The 23,300-nt window shown below is 56.9% G+C and overlaps 1 protein-coding gene across 1 annotated transcript in view; it reads right to left on the minus strand.

The window, feature by feature from the left end:
* The window catches only part of GTF2IRD1 (GTF2I repeat domain containing 1), a 73,350-nt gene extending 55,685 nt beyond the window's left edge, over positions 1-17,665 (minus strand). Inside the window, exon 1 of the mRNA XM_084273329.1 lies at positions 17,510-17,665. The gene's annotated coding sequence lies outside the window, so the exon portion shown is untranslated. The remainder of the gene's footprint in view (positions 1-17,509) is intronic.
* Positions 17,666-23,300: the final 5,635 nt, after the last annotated feature.

Consider the following 23,300-nt stretch of genomic DNA (forward strand, 5'->3'; position numbering starts at 1 on the left):
GCCCATCACACCAGTCCTGCCTGCAGCTCCACACAAGAATGGCTGGAAATTATCCACTTAGTCAGTTTTCCAGCAAAATTCTGCCTGTTGTCTCAGCAGTGCCTGTGAGAGAACCCAGGAAGCCCAAGTGAGCCAGCTCCAATTCCACCAGTTTCAAAACAAAATAAATCAATATCTATTGAAAATAGATATTCAAATAGTCTATGAGAGATATAGAAATAAATACACATGTATTAGAGGCAGGTCTTGCGGTGGATTTACAGCCTATTTCCCCTTCTGGGGGGGCACTAGAACAGGGGAAGGCACTGCTGGGTGGGGGGCAATTAGGCCACCAGGCTTCAAAAGGGCTTTTTTGGTGACATTTGGGCTTCTTGGCCACCCAAAATACTCAGTAAGCCAGGGTTCATGTTCATGTTCAGCCGCCTCCATCCCCCTGGGACTGAGGGAGCAGGGCCAAACACCCGCAGCCCATCCGTGGGGAGCTGGATGTGACACACGGGTGCAACGATGACCCACATGTAATGATGAGATGACAGTGATTTTCCTTGTAATTGGCTTTTACTCTGGGAGGGCATATTTAAAGGGGATTTTTAAAAAATTACACTGGTCCTGGAGGACATTTAAGCAATTAGCCCTGGCTATCATTAAACAGGCGTTAAAATCCATCAGGAGCCTCCTGATACGAGTCAGAGGGACAAATTACATCCTTCACTACTGCCCAGACAGCATTCTCCCTCCAAGTGAGGGGACTGTCCCCTGCCTCTGCTGGGGACATCGCGCTGGGACAGGCCCCATACTAAGGGCTATCTCAGCAGCATGCTGGCAAGGAAGGGGCACTGACTTGGAAGCTATTTCTCTCCCCCACTGCATCTTAGGGACCTTTGAGGTCCTTTTCTGCAGGGAGGTGCCTAACAAACTGGAGTCACTTGAGCAAAAAGCACATGGAAACCACACAAACCACAGCCAGGGGTACAGACCAGGCTTGAATTTCAACTTGTGGTTTGTTTGTAATCACTTAAGCAAACACCGGTATCAGCAGAGCCGGCACATGCAGCCGAAGCCACCCTGGGTGCTGAGCACCATGATACAGCCCCCACCTCACTCAATGAGCAGCCCTGGGGTTTTGCTGCAGTGGTGGCACAGATTTCTGCTCTGCATGGGTGACTTGCTCGTGGCACAATGGCTTTAACACACCTGTGCCACCCTGCTCAACCCTAATCCCTTATGCCTAATGACCTCCAGCCCCCACATCCTCTCCATCCCAAGCTGGTGGGGCCTGAAGCCACCCAACTCACACCCCAGTAGGTTAGTGCTTCAGTGCAATGCTTCCTGAGCAGGCGACTGGGGAGCTGTGCAGTCAGCACCGTTGTCGGGGTAGGGTGGGTAACCAGGACCTGGAGCATTTGCAAAATGCCCAGAGACACCTTCAAATGTCTAAACACCCCCAGACTCCTAATCCCTGCCCCACGCTGCTGCGAGTGCCCTGTGGTGCTGCCCTCCCAGACCAGGCAGGGACTCTGTTTTTTGGGGTACCCCGGGTGTCACTGGCCCAATGCAGCCACTGTGAACAAGGCCACATCAGCATCCCGCAAAGGTGGGTGCCAGTGCATCCCCAGCCCCATAACCTGGTCCAACTGCTGTCCCATAACTGCTGCCACATCCCTCCCCACATACGTAAATGCCCCTTTTTTTTGCTACTTTTCAAGCCAATACCTTTTTCAAAAGGCTGAAAGCAGCAGGGCTGGGACAAAACCAGCCCCCAGCACAGTCCACGGTACCCAACTGCTTGTGCCCACATCCTCACCATGCCAGCAGCCCTCACTCTGCTAGATCTGCTGGCTCTTCCAAACCTTGTATTTCCCCCTCCACTCCTCCTTCCAGCTGGGTAGTACCAGGCAGAAGCAGCTCCCACCACCAGACACCTCCTCCCCTGTTTTATTTTACCCACAAAACCCAGGGCACCTGCTGGAAAAGCTCCTCACGTACACACCGGCACCACGACATCCACCGCCTCAGCTCCGCTTTCCCGGATAATCCGGCGCCCGCCGCAATTCAGTCCCGCTTATAAAAGCAGCAGAGAGCAAACCAGGGGCTCCTGTGGTGGGACGTATCCACAGCAGGAATTTAGCTTCCCCCCCTCCTCTCAACCAGGGCGTTGCAATCTGCTGCTGCCTTGATTTTCCTAAGCCTGGCCTAGGCGCACACGCCAATATAATATAGTAAAATTACAGTAGGCTGCTGTCTAGAGCAAAGAGAGACGGATTGAGGATCAAGTGCCCTTCAGAAGCTGAGTCTCATCTCCCCCAGGATAAACACTTTCATGTCACGGCGGCTGCTGGGGGAACGCTCTGCCCATGGAGCTCAAGCAGCGCAGCTTTCAGCTCCAGACAAGTTTCCACGCCGCAATCTCACGGCAGGCAGGCACAGAAGCTCTGGCTTCCAGCAACTGCCTCTCTGTTTATTAAAGAAAGAAATAAAAAAGGGGGGAGGGGGGGAGCTAAGTAAGCGTTAATCGGAGTGTTCCTGCCATTGCTGGAGAAGGATGCTGCGAGCACCGTGCATGGAAAGCAGCCCTGGCTGAGCTGCATCCTGCCCCAGCCCAGCATGGGTGGCTGGGGGCAGCGAGGCTGAAGACGAGCTTCATGGTGCCTGATGGGTGAGGGGAGCCACCCGAACGTGGGACCTGGGTGCTTCTGTGGCTCCCAGGGTCAAGCTTCCCCACCCCAGCCCTGAAACACAGCATGGGGTGGGGAGCTCAGCACCCCTTTTCTGCACAGCCCGGACAAAAGCCAGTGCTTTACAGTTCCTAGAAGGAGAGGCAGGCAGGGCATCCCACGCGCCTGGGCTCGGGTTGCACTTCCCAGAAGCCAGCGGCCAGGAGAAGCCAAAATTAGCAAGCGACTAATTCTGCCCCTTGGTACATCCCCTGCTCCGTGTTGATGAGAAGATGCCGGCAATCCCTTGCCTAGAGAAAAAAAAATGAGATGAAACGAGCCCCAAAGCCACAGGGTGACCTGCAAGGCAGGTCTGGGGGTCGTACTGACCTCAGTCCCCAGCCCCGTATCCCCTCGCACCCCTCTCGACACCCAGATCCAAGTCTGCGCACCCCAAAGGGCGCTGGGGTGGAGGGAAGGAAGGGAGATACAGTTTCCAGGCTCTGGTTCAGCGGTGCGTGAGCTAATGCTGGGGTTATTTAAAGCCCCAGTTTGAGCAGCGTTCAGCTACTGGTTGCGTGATCAGGATAAAAAATCGCAATCCTAATTCCTGGCCCCCCGGTGCCTATGGCAACTGGTATCTGTCTCCTTGGAAACTAATCTCGTGGTATTTGAACAATGTACCAAGGGCCTTTAATCTCCCAAACACTGTAAATCTTTATTCTAGCCTGCTCTCCTCCTACCCCAAGAGCCAACATAAAAAGCCTGTTGTTTTCCGTGCAGTCACCCTGAGCGTAACTCAAATTTTATATTACACAGGCACAGGCTTTTTTGCTTCCTTCTAACCCCACTCCTCCCCCCACCCCCTTTCTAAATTAAAGCAACTCTCCCATGAATAATGTTTGCAGGTGATGGTTTGCCTTCTCTGAATGGTACCCGATGGCCCATCAGATCTGTCGCCCCAGTTTGCGTGCCCACCCTGTGTCAGTCTAACTGGGTGTTGCTCCAGTTAATAATAGTGATTCTGAATTATCTAGCAGAGAGACCCCAAACTACAAAGACACAGAGCCCCGACTGTGGGCAATGAGTACACAAGGGCTCAGCAGAGGAGGATCTAGCTGGTGCTTGCCACAGGAGCTGGTGCTGGCAGTCCCCTTGCCTCGCTCCTCACCACCCTTTTTGCAAAGCCACTGCTGATGGTGCTGACCACCCCCAGCTCCCAGGCAGGGCTGGGTGGACCCGTCCCCACCATGCTGACCCCAGCCCCTGGCCACCACTGCTCATCACCTGCTTTCTCCTCTGCCCAGGTAATTACCTCTGCGTAAGGAGGTATCCGATAGAGAGCTGCTACCTAATCTCATTATGATTTAATTTGATCTCTAATATTTCTCTCAGGTTCCTGGTGTCTCAGTATCGCATATTCCCTGTGTTACAGGATGGGCTAATCCCAGGCCTGACCCTCCACCACATAAACTCAATAAAAAACTAAAATGCCTTTCTAAGGGGATGAGAGGAGGCTCAGAGATAGGAGCATCCTGAGCTCCCCGCTCCCACCCTCTCCCTTCTCCCTTGTTTTACAGGATGAATAGGAAAGGCAGGAGCAGATCCCGTGTCATCCTGGGCTGGCCCTCTGCTTCTGCCCCATGGCAGGGAGCACACGTGCCAGAGCCAGCACCGCTGTGCTGATGCCTGCCCTGAATCCAGCACCAGCAGGTGCTTCACCACCAGCAATGGAGGAGTCTTTGGTGAAGCCAAGCACACGCTCATCCCAGTGTGACCCTTTGAGGGGCCCAGGCAGCGCAGCAGTGCCGCTGGGGAGGAGGGATGCCGACAGCCCTGGCCAGCTGGGATCCCCATTTCCTTCCTGGGCAGCCTCTGGCCGTGGCAGCAGCCCCAAACCTGCTGTTTGGCATGCAAACCCCAACATTACTGCGGCGCTATCAGGGCTCGGCATCACCGCCGGCTGCCAGGCGCAAACAGCCGCGGGTGCCCCCACCCACCCCATCACCTCCGTGGGGAGCTGACACGCCGGGAGCCGCGGGGTCTGGATGAGGACAGCGCTGGCTTCCCCGTGCATCACGACCTGGGCTGCAATGCCAAGTCCTGCCCGGCTGCTCCCCTGTCCTGGAACAACAGCTCCACAGCTCAGGGGGTCCCCAGGGAGGACAGAGACACACGCCCCCAGCTGAGGTGTCCCCAGCACTACAGGTCTCCTGGGGAGATTCACCAGTGAACCAGGGTGGAACACAGCTTGGGTGTGCACCCCAAAACTTCCCCCCCCATATGCACAGAGCCTCGGCTTCTTTAATGCCGTGCCCTGAGCACTGCAAGCCCTGGGTGGCAGCTGGCCAGGGATGGGCAGACAGATGGATGGGACAGACCCACGCCCAGGGATGGTGACTGCACATCTGTGGGTCCCACAGTGCTGATTCCCTGGTGACACCTCTGCTCCTTGGGGCTGCAGCGAGCTGCCCATGCACAGCACTGCCTTCATCCAGTCAGGGCAATGCAGCATCCTGCGGGGTCTCCAGTGGTGCTGGGGTCCCGCCTTGCCCCCACAGTGGGATTGGGGTGCGGTGGGGTGGGGACAGTGGCAGGCAGGGGTGGAGGTGGCAGGAGCGGCTCTGATAGCTGCCGATTTGAGCCGTGACTCAAGGGCAGCCTGGGCTGCCATCGGGGCTGGCCCTGAGGAGCCCCAGGAGTGCTGCCCCGGGCTGGCCAGGACACAGCCCTCTCCTGCGTGCTTCTGGTCTGCGTCACGGCGCGACAAGGTGACCCAGCCACCGCCACCTCCTCCCTCCTGGGACGCGCCAGCACTTGGGCTCCCACACATTGGCCTCGGCAAGGATTTCCCTTCCCCTGACGCCTTGACCCCCCCCATCCAGGCACATGAGCCCCTTGCTTCCCAGGAGAGATCTGTCCCTGCATCAGCCCTGGTACCTATGACCTCAGGGGGGGCACCGGCCCCCTGCCTGGCCGGTTCAACTCCCTGATCCTGCAGCCAACCAGCCCTGCCCTTGTTCAGGGCGGTTTAGCAAGGCAAATCCATCGCAGAGGTATTCCCTGATGCCACTGAGATGGGACCCCCCAAAGACACCGATCCCTGGCCTCGAGTCCCCATGGCACCAGCACCGCCATGACCACGACACGGCACCCAGGCACAGCAGAGCCTCAGGTCTTGCAGAAACACATGTTCCCTCCTGCTAAATTCCAGCTTAATTCTCATTTCCATTGTGTTATGAAACACATTATCTGTTGAAACTAAGTCAACAGTTGTTTGCATTTACGTGTAAACACAGCGAATATTAGGAATGGGGCCAGCATCATATTTGCATACGAAATGCTGCCTGCACTGCCCTCTCTCTCCCTGGCTCCTCTCCATCCCTGCAGTTAGACACACAGGGATGCGGGGAGATGCTGAAACCCAAGACCTGAGCAGCAAAAAAAACCCTACAAAAAAATCCCCCACTAAACCAAACCACCTTGTTTTTCCCCCCTCTCTAGCCTTGTTTTTGTGCAGCAGGAGAAAAACACATGCCTTTAAACCACACAGCGCACCGACACGCACACCCCTTCATCTGGGGCCCAAACTGCAACCGCTTCAAATTCCCAATGATACGCATATCTTCTCGGGCCTGCTTTGCATAGCACATAAATATTGATTTGCTTTTAATCCTGCAAAGCAAACCTGCCTCGTGGCACATTTCCCTTCACCGCCAGCACCCGGCACCCAACGAAGCGACGTCCCAAATTCAGAGCCTGCTTTAGGTGAGAGGGTGGGGGAATAAGTGCCCAAACCTCCAGCACCCGCCACCTCTGAGGGTGCCTGAGGTGGGTTTTGGGGAGGGTGCTGAGGCAACTGTTAAAGCACCCTGGTTCCTCACCACCATGGAAATCAAGAGCCTGGCTCAGGCGTCCCATAAATAACAGAAAATAAATACATGTGCAGTGTAGATTGGGTGTGGGAGGTGGCTCCGTGCTGATTTAGCCCCAGGATGGTGATGCTTGCAGAAGAAGTGACACCAGGGGTAGGGACTAGCCCCTCAGAACAGATCTTGAGGGCTGTGCAGAGGGAAAGTACCTTGCCATGGGGAAGGCAGAGGGCACGCAGCTTATTTTTTGAGGCTTGCTGCTTACTTTTTGCATAAAAATAAGCTTGTCGGGCTGAAAAAGTGGAAACCCTTTGATGTCTTCATCCCTGAGATGGGTTACAAGCAGCTGCACCACCAAGGACCGGCTCAAGCTCTCCATCATCCCAATTCAGGATGCCAACAAGCACAGGCCTGTACCCCAGACCCTGCAGAGACCCATGCAGCCTCACACACCATGAAACTTGCAGAAATTGATAAAAAAAAGAGACTGTTTTCAAACACCAAATCATCCCAACACCAAAAGCCTCTGAATTAATCCCCTCTTGCCTCAGCAAGAAGAATGGGATCAGCCCGCTCGACCGCATCCATCCCCTCTCCGTTACCATTGAGGCATTCAGATGGGGACCCAAAGAGCCTGAGATGGTGAATTCATTTCTTAATCAGTTCCCCTTCAATAGAACCATAGAATCACAGACTGGTCTGGGTTGGAAGGGACCTCAAGCATCACAGAGTTCCAAACCCACTAACACAGGCAGGGACACCAACCTCCAGGCCTGGAGCTACACAAGGTTGCCCAGGGCTCCAGCCAACCTGGCCTTGAACACCCCCAGGGACGGGGCACCCACCCCCTCTCTGGGCAGCCCCTTCCAGCCCCTCACCACTCTCTCTGCAAAGAACTTCCCCCTAATAGCCAATTTCAACCTTCCTTCCTTCAGCTTCACTCCATCCCCCTTGTCCTGCCAGTCTCTACCCTTTGAACAAGCTGATTCCCCTCCTGTTCCTCTGCTCCCTTCAGGGACTGGGAGGCTGCAATGAGGTCCCCCCACAGCCTTCTCTTCTCCAGGCTGAACCAGCCCAGCTCCCTCAGCCTCTCTTCGTAGGGGAGCTGCTCCAGCCCTCTGAGCATCTTTGTGGCTCCTCTGAATAGGAGGCAAGCAATGGCTGCCCGCTGCCTGGCAGCGAGGGTGCCGAACCCTGGGGAGCTCTGGGCACGGCTCCCCGTGTCGCACGCGCTGCAGAGGGGCAAACAGGAGCTATGTTGTAATGGGAGAGTAAATATTTAAATTGCAGGTTTATTTCGGCTGCCACCGTGCCCCATCCTCTGCAAAGGTGCTTCCCTGGGCAGAGCCCAAAAACCTGATTAAAAGCAAAATGCTTGTTTTTCCTGAAGGTGGGAGGAAGCTCCTTCACTTCTCCCCAAGGCTGATCTGGAATGGGGAGGAGAAATGGCACCAGCTGCCCTACGAGAAGCTTTCCCCGTGATCCTGCACCTCTCCAGCATCTCCAAGGAACAGTCCTCACAGCCCAAAACCACGAGCCCCAGGATATCAGCACCTCCAAGGAGAGACACCCCTTCAGCCCCACAAATACCTCCCCTAGCCCCCCCACCCATTGCCTCACTGCTGGGGACACGAAGCCCTCCGAGGCAGCAGCCTGGCTCTCCCCTGCATCCTTCCAGCTACTCAAAATACCAAGGGCAATAAAAAGAGACTCGAGCAGAAAGCAAAATCAATACTGAGAAGGAAGGTTCTAGGCTGAACTGCCTTTCGTAGCCTTGCTGGTGGAAAGCAGGTTAGGGAAGGAGGTGGGGTGGAAGGACAGAAAAACCCTCAGCAGCCCCCAGCACACGGGTTTAAGAGGAGTGGTATTTGCTGTACTGTTTTTCATAGGCATTACTGATGGTTTCCAGGCAGAGAGTGTGCAAGGGGGCACAGACCCAGCCCAGCACCCCCCTGAGCCTGATCTGACCACAAGTGAAGAGTTACAGGGAAGAGGAAGGGCAGCACAGCACCACGTCCTGGCTCCCACCCACCCAATGCTGTGCACCCCAGCCGCTGCCCTTTTGCTTTTGGAGGGTGCAGGGCTTCAGGGAGGGCACATGCAGGGACAACCAGCGCTGGGAGGAAAGCCACCCTCCCACTGCTCTCTCTATCCATTCCCTTGTGCCTCCAAAGGATGGGATCCAGCTGCCCATGGGCATCATCAGCTCCCTGCCCCAGGGGGACTGCAGCTGGGGACAGCTGGGTACCTGCAAAGCCCACCCGCTGCTCTGGGTGCAGCAAGACCCCCTGCACCACTGGGAAGCTGTCATCCCAGAGCATCCTCAGCAGCAGCTACTCACAGCCTCCACATTATTTTTAATTTTAATTATCGAGTTTAAAATAATAAAGGATGCCTACGTGCTCCAGCACATCGATGGCAACCCAGCACAAGCCCAGCTGTTAAAAATAGCCCTTTCCAGGAGCGTGGCTGCCAGCCACCCACAGGCACCCCCTGCCCCATGGGACACACACTCCCTCAGCATCACCACATTGGGTCCACAGCACCCCAGAAGGTCAGTGAGCATGGAAATACAAATCTTGCAGAGAGAAAAAAAAAACCCCAACTATTAAAAATCAACCAGAAAACAAAGGGAAAAAATAAAATAGTTCAATGACACCTATGTGGCTAGGGGAGAAAGAAATAAATCAAGAGGAGGAAAAGGTATTGGCCATGAAGCCACAAGCCAAGCAGCCTGCTTCCAGAGAGCATCTAAAGCTGAGGGGATTTGTGTGCTACAGGGTGAGGAGGGAAGACAAGCATCCCTCTCACCGGCAGCTAAAGTAGAGGAAACTTTTGCATCACTGCTGCAGGGCTGATGCTGCCTTTTATCATGGAGAGCCTCACACACTGGCAGTGATAGGGCTGGATTTCGGCACGTATAATTCCCACGGAGATAAAGACCTTGTTTTTCAACAAGCAGCAGCATCGTCCATAAATTACAACAGCAAACAGGGGGAAACAAAGAGGTTTTCAAGAGAGCACTGTAATCCCTGGGGAGGCAGCTCCGGGGAAGCCGCGGGGTGGCTGTAGGAAGGTGATGGGGGAGAGGAGAGGGGCTCATCTTGTGCTCTCCCACCTCCCCATAAAGCAACAAACCTTCGGGCAAGGGGGAATATGATAAATATTTGAAGGGGCCAAGATGGAAGAGAGGGGTTTATTTGTCAGAACAGTGCCTGCTCTTCTCTGCAGCAGGATCCAGCAAGGAGCCGTGGGAAGGGCACAGATGGATGCTGGATGCTCCCCCCACCCGGAGCTGGGTCTTTGCTCCGGGAGCTGTCACAGGGAGGGTTGGGGATGCACTGCACCAGATCCATCATCTCCTGCAACTCTCAGGTCATGCTTGCCTGTCTTTCCCACACCCCCCCCCCCCGCCCTTCGACTCCCCTTTTTAAATAAAATAAATAAATACAACCTGACACTAATTCTAACAGTTTTAATAAATGTTTAATGTCCTGTTAAAGGTTGCCCTCCTCCTGCTCCCACCACAGATCTCCATTAACAGCACACGGGCCGCTTGGTTTGAACCACACTGGGTTTCCAACGCCCAGCACACTCCTCTCCCCCAGCTCAACATCACCACTGCGTGCCAGAAACCCACAGCAACCCCTCCCACCCCTCTGCTTCGACACAAGCCCACAGCCCAGCCTCCTCAGGGGGCACAGGGGGGTTTGCATGCTGTGGGGCACATGCACCGTTCTCTGGATGAGGGTGAAATGCTGTGATTTCACTCCAGGGGTTTCTAAGTATTTTTTTCCCCAGAAAGGTGAGATGAAATTACAGCCCAGTGATGCCCTGAAAGGGTGAGGAGCAATTTATTTTCAGTGATCCTCCTCTAATGAAGCTAATTTATAACCTTGTCAGAACGCACACGCAGACTTGGGGCACCGGCACAGCTCCCTTCCCCCCACCCCCCCAGCCTGTCTTTCCCAGGATGAAAACCTCCAACCCAAACCCCAACCAGGATGTTTATTTAAGGCCCAAAACCCCAAAGGCACTTTAAACAAGCAGAGTTCCTCACATATTTTGCCGACCGAGCACGATCCTTCCTGCCGGTGATTGCAAAAGGGTTTCCAGTGCCCACGGGGGTGTCCCTGCTGTCGCTGGGACAGGGTTGTCCCACCTCTCAGATGGGAATGAGAATGATGCCATGGGACCTAATGACATCTTGGAGCACCCTCACATCAGGGTCTCCACAGCTGGGTAACACAGTTTTTGAGGACTTGCTGATGACCTTAATGCCACCCCAACGGCTCCAACGGGAGTCAGAAGCGTTCCACAGCTCAGCCCCGAGCTGGTTAGAAGGGAGGAAACTAAGAAAAAGCCCTTTTTCCCATCCACACCCACCACCTCTGTTTCCCTGGGACACACAAGACCCCCAGCAGACCCTGGCACGAAGGAGGCAGCTCCCACCACACCACACAGCAGCGCTTCAGCAGATGGTGGATCACAACATCTTCATGTTTACCTAACGAGGTTGCTTTATTGTATCCCTCCAACAAGAAACTGAGAGGTCCTAAAAGGCAGCAGACAACTCCTGAGCTTCACCAACCCAGCTGCCAAAAACCCATTAATAAATATAATATATATATATTTAAATTGCCATTTCAGAGGTCACATTAAGACACTGATGTTTATTTTTTCTCCCCATGCTACCACACATGCACCAAAACTGACCTACAACTCAACATTTCACCTCCCTCCAAGCTGCAGTAGCAATCTGGGTGATGCCAGGGGTGTGCAGGGCTCATGGTGCCTCCGCTCTGCCTGGCCAGTGTGCCAGGGATGCCGTGCCTCTGCTCGCTGTTTGCAGGGCAAACAGGGGCCCAGCCTGCTAAATACTAATGCAATACAAATAATAAAGATAATTCCCACATATTTAATCATTACCCAGAGCTCTGGGTAGAAATGATAATCAGGTCCTTTACTAATTAGGGAGACATAATCCTGCTTTTCCTACGGATTTTTCCATCCCTGTCTCCTACCCTGCAATGAAACCAGTGGAAAACTGACCTGATGGGGAGGGGGGTGACTTTCAGGAGCCTCAAATACATCCCAAAGCCCAACCACAGCATCACAGCCCGGTGTTGAGACAGATACACCAAAATACCCATCAGAGGTGCAGGGGTGGTGGTGGTGGTCCAGCCCCATACATAAACCATCCTTTAGGACCAGCACCATCCATCTGGGACCTACCCCTGCCAGCACGTCCCTCTGGGATCTCTGCTCAGCAGTGGGGTCTCAAGCCTCATCCTAAACCTTTTGGCATCCCAAGGTTCTCCCCAAGAGCTGGCAGTGGGCAAGGGTGCTGCCATGGATGCAACATGCCATGGGTGCTCCCCAGCACCAAGCCCTTATAAAGTGGCCGAGTTCCATTTCAGGCGTGAGGATCGCTGCTAATTAGAGCAGGGCTGGGTTTGCCTCTTTCATCTGTGTGTGTCAGCACGGGGTGGGGGCTCTGCCTACCTCCAGGAGCCACATCCATCCCAGCACAATAGCCAGAGCTGTCCCCAGCACCCAGGGCCAACCCTTTGGTGCCGCCAGGCTGGAGCTCCAGCCAGAGTCCCAAGGTAAGGTGACCCCAAGGCAGCACCAAGGAGCGGGTGGCTTCCCAGACACGGTGTCCACGCAGGCACAGCTGGAGGTAAAGGCAAGAGGAGCTCTGCTGAAACACATCCCCACACACCACACTTTAAAGATGGGCAAAGCACCTTCTCCCACAACAACCAGATTGAGCCAAGGAGATCACCTGCACTCGTGCAGTGGTTTCATTTCCCCACTGTTCCCCTGCTCCAGAGGACCCCCTCTCCACTTGCCAGATCTCCCTAAGCCATGCCAACTGCCTCTACATTCTCCTAACCAGCAGTTACCAGAGGGAAAGCTCTTAGGGTGTTTTTGCCTTTTTCCCTGCATTTTAAGTGAGGAAGAAGGACGCCAAGGGATCCTCGACGGCCTCATCACAATGACTGGGATCCCAGATGTCCATTCCCTTGCCTCAGCCAGGGATGGGGCTCAGCTCCATCCTGCCTAACAAACACCTCTTCTCACATAAAGGGATTTCTCCCTTCAAACTACCCCCCAAAAGCAGCTGGTTACCAGGGCCTGAGCACCACATGTTCCTCTCAGAAGTGTGCAAACTCCTCCAACCCCCATCTACCCATTACAAGTTTCTCCTCCAGAAACATCCCAGCTAAGCAGGGGACACAAGCCCTAGCCACAACCAGCACCCTCAGGCACCACCAAAAAGCACAAGAACACCCAAAAAGAAAGAAGTTCAGAAACATCCTGCCTACCAGCTTCCATCTCTAGAGGGATCTGTGTCCCAAAGCTCCCTCTGAGCTCCCCAGGTTTTCCAGGAGTGGATCAGCAGGAGATCCGTGGTGTTCACCATGAGCATCTACACCCACCCGCTGCCCAGATGGCTCAGGGGCACAGTCAGACCCCAGCACATCCCGTGTGGGATGTCACCACAGGCAGAGGATGTTTGAGTTTGTCCTCTTCAAGCTTCTGGGGCAGAGGTCCCCAGCACACAGGTGGACATGTTTCCAGTGCCTCTCCTGGGTCCCACCAGCTTCCCTACTGGTTTTGCACCTGCTGATGTTACAGACTTAAAAGAAAACCAAGCCAGACACCTCATCTCATGCAAGAGGTAAAGATCAGCTCCAAAGGAGGAAGCCCTGGTACAGGATGATGACATCGTGTGGACATGCAGCAGCAGGGTGACCTCTCTTCACTGGTCCCCTGCTCATCCTGCTGAGGTCAATTCTGCCCCAAAACCAGCCAGACCAGCACAAGAACAGAGACAAGGCAATGTGAGGCCAGAAAACTCCAAGAGAAGCTGTTTGCGTGCAGGAATGTAAATCCCACCTCAGCTCAGCCTGCCCTGGAGGAGGGGACTCTCTCCACAGCATCCTGGCCACGGGAAAGCCGGAGGTAAGTCCCTTGGAAAGCACCGCCAAGGTGTCTGCAAGGAGGTGTTTGGCAGCAGCACCCAAGCCAGGACGGGACACAGGGGCATTCCCATAGCAGCAACACCCTTTGGGGTGCTTTGGGGGATTGGTCCAGCTGCAGCCCCCCCAGCCCAGCCCACTGTTCCACCACGCCAGGGCCGGCACGCAGCGGGGTCGAGCGCCCACCCGCACTCACCTGGCATTTCTCTCTGTGGCTCAAAGCAAATTCGACTCAACGGGGCTGCACTAAGAAATGAAGCATCCAACTGGGAAGGGAAAAGCCCCAAAGCCCCAATCCATGAAGCCCACCTGAACTCCCACCACTGCACAGCCCTGAGCATCCTGCAGCTTCTGACCGGGCCAAGAGCTCCCAGGGCTCTTTTCAATGACAAGGGTTCAGGAGCTGTAAATAAAGCATGTCCTGTGAAAGGAAAGGCTCCCCAGCAAACCTCTGGCCAGGGCTGCTCTCTGACCCCAGCCCCACTCTCCACCATCCAGATGGACACGAGAGGCCCTTCCCTACAGCTTCCAGTTGGGCTCTTCCCAGTAAATTAATCAATAAATGTATTTTTAGCTCCTGGATGGATATCTCCATCCTCAAAAAGAGCTCCCACTAGGTCTTTTCCTCACCTCCTCCCTGTCTCCTAGAAGAAAGCTTCCAGTGGTGGCAAACTGACCCCATGTGCCCTCAGCACCTGCCTCTGCTCCCTGCCAAAGCCCTGGAGGTCACCGTCATTGCCAGTGAGGTGCAGTGCAGGCAGATGATGGCCAGGAGCAGAGCACGGACAGCGACACAGCCCCTCACCCACCCATTTGCCTTCCCCACACCCAAGCCCAGCCATCCTGGAACCAGCAACCCCAGTGAAGAAGACTTCAATGATGAGCCACCACCACGTCCACCCACCACAGGCATCTGCAAAGAGATGCAGGTGGCACAAGGAATAACCACGTCCGTCAGCCGACGGGCAGGGCAGGGCACCGCTGCCCAAGCTGGGGAGTCCTGCGCCCACCCCAGGGCTCAGCCCTGCAGCAGGCAACCAGCTGGGGAGAAGCCTGGCCAGAGTCCCTCCACATTCCTCCAAGCCTGGCCGACGGGGTGCAGCCGCTGAAATTCCCAAAGGAAGTACAGGGCATTGATAATTGCTGAAAAAAATCCCAGCTATTTCCTGCGGGAGCAGCAGATGGGAATCCCCCATCAGCTCCAGCAGCCAGGAGACACTTGGTTTCATCTGGGCTTTTGGGGTTCTGGGGTTTTTCTCCTTTCTTTAAAGCAAAGTATCGCTCAAGTCATACACGATGCACATCACAGTCCGACTGTCACCTCTGTGCTGGCCCCAAAGGCCACCCTGCTCACCACCTTCTGCCCCACGGAAGGTCCCGATGACGCCTGCCGGCGCCATGCTGGGCTCCTGGGACAGCGCCAGGCTGCCAGCGAGGGCACCGCACCTCTCACCTGGGCTGGTAGGGCAGGTTGCTGAATACGTCCCTGAGCAGGTTCCTTCCCTCCTCACCTGGCTTCTCATTAGCAAACTGAAATGAGCAACAACACATCAGCTCCTCCAGTGAGATGTGACAGCCCTCCTGGGCAAGACAGCAGAGGGGACAGCAGCAGCCATGGGTGCATGTCCCCTTTGCCACCCCGCAGCTCCTGCAGGCACCCTGGGAGGGCAGCTGCCCGACCCCTGCCTGCACACAGTGCTGATGCACCCTGGGCAGGGTTCACCCCGAGAGTACGGCCTTGGATGGCAATGCCAGCAGCACTGCATGGGAAGGGCAACCCCAAACCAGGGCACCCTGTCCCCAGGGGTCATCAGGACCCCGGCTCTGTACAGGTGAAAGAAGAGGCTTGGGGGACCTGTGGTTAGCCGCAGAGCCACACCATGCTGCCGTGGTCAAACCCAACCCTGACACCTTGTATTGTCCCACCAGCAGCACAGGCTGCTGCGCCAGGGCTCAGCTCTGGCAGTGGGGGATGTGGCAGAGGTGTCGGGCTGTGGCTTTGGGCATCCCAGCCCCTCAGCCACTGGTGAGGTGGTCTGGTGCCGGCGGCTGCCGCACCGCTTTCATTTCAGAGCGAGCTGGCTGTTCCCTCAGGAGCAGGGCATTCCACGGGCTCGAATGGGCAACAGCCAGCGTGGTGGGTCTGGCGGCGGCATCAGGGACCAGAGACCCAGCATCCCGTGGAATTAAAGGCATGTGTGTCGGCAGGGTTATTCCCCAGCGCTTCCAGCTGCCCCTCTGGCAGGAGCTGTGCAGGGAGCAGCCACCCCAAACCTGGGGTTCTCCCATCGCACAAGGCTCCGTGCTGACACCCCCAGGTGCTGCCTCTGCCTGGAGCTGTCACACTGATGGGCGATGGATGCTGCAGGAGGCCAAGTCACCAACCCCGAAGCGCCCGCGACACCCAGCCCCGTGGCTCTGCAGTGATGCTCGGTGGCACCAACACCTCCCAAAAGCGCTCTGACCAGCTGTGCCCAGCGCCTGCCGCCGACACCTGGGGACGACCTGTGTGGCACCACTGGCTCCAAGGCTCGCTCCAATTTACAGCTTATAGCAGACAAACCCACCACCGGCCCTGCACTGGAAGGACAAGGGCACCGGCTCCCTGGGGAGCAACTTTCTCCCCATCACGGTCACCCCCTGCGCACCCAGAAACCTCCACTTGCGTCCACCAGCACCAGGGAGCTGCAGCACTGAGGACGTGAGGACGCCTGTCCCTGCGCCCCACGGGCCACGGTGCCGAGGCCAGGTTACCAGCCCAGCCTGAAGCCCCGAGCGCTTCATCAGCTCAGCCCTGCGTTTCTATTTCCAGCCCAGCCGCTGCCTGCGCCGGCAGAGAGGGAGGGAGCCCCAGCAAACCCCGCTCGCAGCATCCCTTCCTGCCCAGTGCTGCCAGACACAGCCAGGGCAGGTGGTGGCCCTGGAGCTGACTGAGGGGTTGGGGGCACCGTTGTGGTGATGGGTGCTCTAGGGCCAGCCCAGCACCCCATGCCTGACTCTCCCAGCACCCTCAGTGCTGTCACTGCCCCCCCCCCCCCCCCCCCCCAGCCCTACTGCTCCTTGCATCCCCCTGCATTACCCCCCAAGCACTCCTGCAGCTTTATCACCCAAACTCCTAATGCCCCCTTGCCCCCCACCTTATTGCCTGCTGGCACCCCCCCCCAAAGCCATGACAGACCTCACCAACCCCAAGCTCCATCACCACCCCTAGCATTCCCCTGCCCCCTCAGCCCTACTGTTCCCCCCAGCACTGCCCCAGACCTGATGAGCTCAACGACCCTGAACCACAATATCCCCAGCATCTCCTACAAGCCCTAATAGCCCCCAGCATCCTTGCCAGCCCTATCACCCTGCAGCATTCCCCAGCCCTCATGCCCCCCACCTCTCAGCCCTATCGCTCCCCAGCGCCCCCCAGCCCTAATGCCTCCCCACCGCGTCCCCCAGCGCTATCATCCCCCCAGTATCCCTGTTGCCCCCCGCACTCCCCCAGCTTCATGAGCTTAGCACTCCTCCCCAGCATTCCCCAGCCCTATCACCCCCCAGCATCCCTCAAGCCCTAATGCCCCCACCCCGCACACCCCCATCCCTAATGAGTTCAGCATTCCCCCAAACCCTACTGCCCCCCAACACCCCTCAAACCTCGGCGCCCCCCTGCAAGCCCTATCTCCCCCCCAGCAGCCCTAACATCCCCCTGCATCTCCCAGCCCTATCACCCTCCGGCATCCTCCTCTCCAGCCCTAACGTCCCCGTGCACTCTCCCAGCCGCAAAAAGCCCAGCACCACCACCCCCCCAGCCCCAATAACCGCCCCCCCCGCAGCCCCCAGCCCATCGCACCTAGCATCCCTCAACCCCCGCATCCCGCCCCCGGCGCTCCCCACCGCCACCCGTAGGGCCGGGACCGGGGACGCTGATGGTGTTGATGATGGGGGGTGGGGGGGGAACCGTGAGGAAGGACGAGGAGGAAAGGGGGGGGGGGGCAAAACTTTTCCTTACCGCGGGCGTCTCGGGCGCGGCGCTCCTGCCTCCCCCGGCGAGGCTGCGCGGGAGCGGCGGGGGCGGGCGGGCGGGGGCCGGGATGGAGCCGCCTCCTCCCGCCGCCTGCCGCCTCCCGCCGCTTCCCTCCTCCCCGGGCGGAGCCGGTACTACCCGGTGGGGGCTTAAAGGAAAGGAGAGAGGAAGGGGAGGGGGGAAGGGAAGGGGGGGGCGGAGGGAGGGGTGGGGGGGTGTTGGGGAGAAAAAAACCCACCCAAACCCCAGCCCCCCCCCCAGGCTGGGAAGGGAGAGCAGCTCTTTGTTCTGTAATCCCAGTAAAAGTGCCAGCCATTCGCCCCGCCGCTAATCCCAGCCCCGCTCAACGGCACCATCCATTGGCTGCCATTTACATACGGGATTAACCAGCCCGATAACCGGACGGGGGGGTTGGGTTGGAGGGGGGGGGGAAGCGGACGGACGAGCCGCGTTAAGTCTCTTCGTGCCGTACCGGCTCGGCTCGGCTCGGCTCGGCTGGTCCCGGGCGCGATGGCCCGGTGGGTGCTGGGGGGGGGTCACAGGGGTGCGGTGGGGACCTGCCGCCACCTGTTGGTGCGGTCATGGCCGGCTTGGCTCGGCTGGCTGCGTGTGGCATCGAGTGGCATCGAGTGGCTGCCCACACTGCGGCCCGGACGGCCAGGCTGGGCTGGGCTGGGCTGGCACTGCACAGCTGAGCTGGGCTTGGCTTGGCACGGCACGGCTTGGCATAGGCTGGTCTTGCGTGGCTTGGCACAGCACAGAACAGCTTGACATGGCACAGCACAGCTCAGCATGGGCTGGTCTGGCATGGTTTGGCATGGCGCAGCGCAGCGCAGCTTGGCACTGCCTGGCATCACATGGCTCAGCATGGCACAGCTTGGCCAGCTCGGTTCAGCACAACCTGGTACATCTCGGCACGGCTTGATGTGGCCTGGTCCTGCGTGCTCAACAGGGCACAGCACAGCTCACCCAGGCGTAGCCTTGCCCCACATGGCTCAGCTTGACCCTGGATGGCGTTGCTTGGCATGGCCTGGCCCTGCATGGCTTGGCTTGGCTCAGCATGGCATGGTCTTGGCATGGCTTGGTTCAGCATGACATGGCCTGGCATGGCTTGGCTTGGCCCTGCACAGCACAGCACGGCTTAGCACAGCTTGGTTCAGCACGGCATGGCTTGGCATGGTTTGTTTTGGCCCTGCACAGCAAGGCATGTCCTGGCATGGCTTGGCTTGGCTCAGCATGGTGTGGCATGGTTTCGCTTGTCTTGGCCCTGTATGATACAGAATGGCATGGCTTGGCTTGCTTCAGCATGACATGGCCTGGCATGGCTTGGCTTGGCCCTGCACAGCTCAGCACAGCACAGCATGGCTCGGCACAGCTTGGCCCTGCATGTCATGGCCTGGCATGGCTTGGCTTGGCTCTACACAGCATGGCATGGCCTGGCATGGCTTGTCTTGGCCCTGCACAGCTCAGCACAGCACAGCACAGCTTGGCTCAGCACAGCATGGCTTGGCTCAGCACAGCATAGCTCCCCTCAGCCCAGCCTTGCCCTGCACAGCTTGGCTCTGCGTAGCTCGGCATGGCTTGGCATGGCATGGCATGGCTTGGCATGGCATGGCATGGCACAGCTCAGCCCTGTATGGCTCAGCTCAGCTCAGCACGCGGTGCCTTGGCACGGCACAGCATCCCAGCCACTCCTGCCTGGTGACACAGAGGCCAAGGCTGTGTTTGCCAGGCGGGAGGACGCCGTGCAAGGAGGAAATGATTCCTTTCCGAGCTCCTCGCTGCATGTTAAGGATGGCAAATTAAAACAAATGAAAAACTATTAAAAATAACTTGACAGCGTTTTAACCTCCAAAGTTGGGAAACTGCTGACAGTTTTTCTTCCCTTTGAAGCACACACATTATGCAGCTGCTCCATTAGCTGGATTTTGTTTTAAATAAGTGATGATTTATTACAGCTCCGGGGCCATGGGGAGAAGAAAACATTTTAAGAGAAAAGACCTTTTTTTGCGGTTTCTGGAGGAGTGGGGAAGGGGGGGGGTGTCTCAGTTCCATTGAGCCCCATGCAGGCACCCGGCACCCCCCTCTGCCTCTCTCCCTGTGGCATCAGGCCTGGCAAACTTGTTTCACTCGTAGCAGCAGGCTGGGACCAGGGCAGGGTCCCAGCACAATCCCAAGAGAGATGACAGGGGCCATCTGGGCAGGATGAGTCCCACTTGGGGTAACTGGAGCTGGACCCTGATTTACACCCGGTGTTGGCCGTCCCTGGGAGCATAAATGGTGAGCGAAAGCACGCTTGCTGAATTATTAAATGGAAGATCATACTCCCAAGAAAGAAATCAGGGCATCTTTTGGCTAATTATCTTTAAGCCAGGCCCCCAAAAAACAAAAAACCCACCAAAATTAATTTAATTAGGTCACAGAGCAGAATGAGGGGGAGCTGCTGCGAAGGCCGGGCAGGCCTCTGGTGCCTCCGGCTCTCGCCATGGCTCTCCATCGCCTCAGTGGCTGGCTGGAACCCACCACCACTGACCAGGGAAACCCATGCAATTCATAGAATGAATCCCAGACTGGTCTGGGTTGGAAGGGACCCCAAGGATCACAGAGTTCCAACCCCCCCTGCCACAGGCAGGGACACCAACCTCCAGCCCTGGAGCTACACAAGGTTGCCCAGGGCCCCAGCCAACCTGGCCTTGAACACCCCCAGGGACGGGGCACCCACCCCCTCTCTGGGCAGCCCCTTCCAGCCCCTCACCACTCTCTCTGGAAAGAACTTCCCCCTAATAGCCAATTTCAACCTTCCTTCCTTCAGCTTCACTCCATCCCCCTTGTCCTGCCAGTCTCTGCCCTTTAACAAGCTGATTCCCCTCCTGTTTCTCTGCTCCCTTCAGGGACTGGAAGGCTGCAATGAGGTCCCCCCACAGCCTTCTCTTCTCCAGGCTGAACCAGTCCAGCTCCCTCACCCTCTCTTGGTAGGGGAGCTGCTCCAGCCCTCTGAGCATCTTTGTGGCTCCTCTGAACCCTCTCCACCAGTTCCCCATCTTTCTTGTACTGGTGGCCCCAGCTCTGGCCACAGGACTCCAGCTGGGGCCTCAGGAGGGCAGAGCAGAGCTGGTGTCATGGCTGGAGATGCTGGCACTGAGCCCCAGGGCCTGGCTCTGTGCTGGCTGGCTTTGGTCTGTCCCACTGTGCTCCTCACCCTTGGGGACTGTGCCCCCAAATAAGGCTGGAGACCTGCAGGTGCCACCTTTGCTCACTGGTTTGTGCATGGAGGGCTTGCAGAGCTCCCAGCAGAACCTCTTCTGGGTGCTGTGCCCATGCAGGGGAGTAAGGCAAAATGCATGGGATTTGGAGAAGGAGCTTGGGAAGATTGGGAGGGAAGGGGAAGGGGGAGGAGAAGCAGGCTGTGTGGGCTGAGGTGCACGAGTGCCTGGAGGGGTGGGCTTGGGGAGGTCTGGGGGCTATGGACTTGAGGGGGAAGGTGTCAACGTAGGTGTTCTCCAGATGTTCTACTGGGAGGGAGTCCCTGCACAGGCAGCCTCAGCGCCCCTTGAAGCCCCATCCTTGAGGGAAACCTGTGCTCCTCAGGAGGCAGCTGCAACAGCTTCAGCCCTTCCTCACAATCTCACTCCTCAGCACCTCTCCCACTGCAGGAGCATCAGAGTGGGGGGCAAGGCATTTTATTTGGGGGCTGATCGATGAGCTGCACAAACTCACCCAACTGGGAGTGAGAGCACTGGTTTAATCTGCTCTGTCTGCAGCAATAAAGAAGTTCCTTGTCACAGCACTGACAAAAGAACAGGCAACATGGGCAGCAAACAATCCTATCTGCAGCAAGATTTCTTCTTTTTTTTTTTTAATTTGTTAATTAGTGACTGCTGGGCATCAGAAGGATGGTTGGTTTCTCTGATATGCTGATTTCTTCTGTCTCTCTGTGGAATTGGAGATCACAAAAATAAAAAGAAATAATAAAAAAAAAGAAAAGCTGCTTCTTTAGAAGAGGGAATGGGGAAGAAGTTTCAGTGAGGTCAGAAGAAATTTAATTGAAAGAATGAGTTTATTTCTCCTTTCCTAGAGGGGTGTTGTGTTACAGAGGGAGTGGTGAGGGGCTGGAACAGGCTGCCCAGAGAGGGGGTGGGTGCCCCGTCCCTGGGGGTGTTCAAGGCCAGGTTGGATGGGGCCCTGGGCAACCTTGTGTAGCTCCAGGCCTGGAGGTTGGTGTCCCTGCCTGTGTCAGGGGGGTTGGAACTGTGTGATCCTTGGGGTCCCTTCCAACCCAGACCAGTCTGGGGTTCTGTGATTCTTCTGCCACAGCAAATGGCTGGTTAGACCAACCAAGGCAGGATGGTTTTTCGATCACAGATCAAAGAGTGGGACGTGTCTGGAAGGAATGGTGTCCTGGGAAAGCAGTGTGGGGTGTGGGGAGCTGGTGTCACCCCGAGCAGGGCTGGGAGGTGCAGATCCCATGCAAGGAAAAGGCTAGATGAGAAAGCACTGAGCTCAGGGGCTCTGGGTGGGAAGCTTTGAGGGTTGGGGTGGGGAGAGGGAGACAACTTCTTCCAGCCATTGCTCGTGCTTGGAGGAACAAGACTTCACCAAGCTGGGCTCTGGGCTCCATTTGCAGCGAGCACGTCCTGCACTAACAGCTTTTCCTAAGCTGCTGGTGTTGCTGGGGTCTTTTTTGGCTCATGGGAGCAAGGGGTGGGGAATCCTTTGCATACCTGTGTGGGCAGGAGGGCTGCCGTGGGTACCAGCAGTATCCGTTGGCCGGGTCCAACAGTCCAACTCCTTGGCCCCAGGCTCCCTTCTGCAGTCTTCAGACATCCATCCAGGACCAGGGAGGCCTCCTCTGTGGAAATCCCCCTCCCTGGTGTGGGGGTGCAGGCACTGGGGTTACTTTGCTTGTTCTTGGCTGAGAGCATCACCTCCTCTGGCTGGCAGGGGATGGGGTGGGTGCCAGCCCTGAGCCCTGCCCAAGGTCAGGCTGATATTCATATATTTTTAATGGAACCCACAGCTAAGGTTACAGCCCCAACCCCTGAAATCTCCATGTGGTTTCACGCTGAGGCTCTGGCTTTGGCTGCCAGCACCTTGCCTGTAGCCCCAGTGAAACTCCTCACTGCCATCCCCTCCCTGCTCAGGCTGCTCTCACCCTGTGCTTGCAAACCCCCAACTTGCTGCTCCATCCCCACCAGCACACCTCTGCCCTCACAGCTCCCCTGCTGGGGATGAACTGAGAGCATCAGTTCTCTGCAGGTGCAGGGGGTATCCCTGCTGCACTGCCAGCCCTGCACAGCCCACCCCATGCCCACCAGCTCATGCCCTTGCAGTGGCAATGCCAAGGGCAGGAGGCATTGACATTCCCACTGGATCCACGCAGTGCAAGAGTAAACTTAACGACGTTATCCGCCGATCAGGTAATTAATACCCTGGAACGAGCGAGGGCCAGGACATGCCGGGGGTTTTAATGAAGGGCCGTGCCAAGAGGCACATTCCCCCTCGTTTCCCCTGCAAGGGGATGTGCTGAGAGGAGGCTGGGAGGTGGTTTGGGGTCTAACAGGGCTGTGGTCAGTACAGGGTGCCTTGTGCCCTATGTCGGGTGCCCTGAGATGGTCCCAGCCCTGCGCCCACCTCGCCAGCCCGTGCGCCCCGCTCCTCCTCCTGTGGTTAAGCACCACGGCAGCCCCTGCTGGGTGGGCTTTTTAATGAGATACTTGGAAGATCTTTAAATATTAGGCAAGCAGTTGTTTCCCCAGGCTGGTGCTGGGGCACACCT

The sequence above is a fragment of the Gallinula chloropus genome (genome assembly GCF_964237585.1).
Source record: "Gallinula chloropus genome assembly, chromosome: 19".
Taxonomy (NCBI): Eukaryota; Metazoa; Chordata; class Aves; order Gruiformes; family Rallidae; genus Gallinula; species Gallinula chloropus.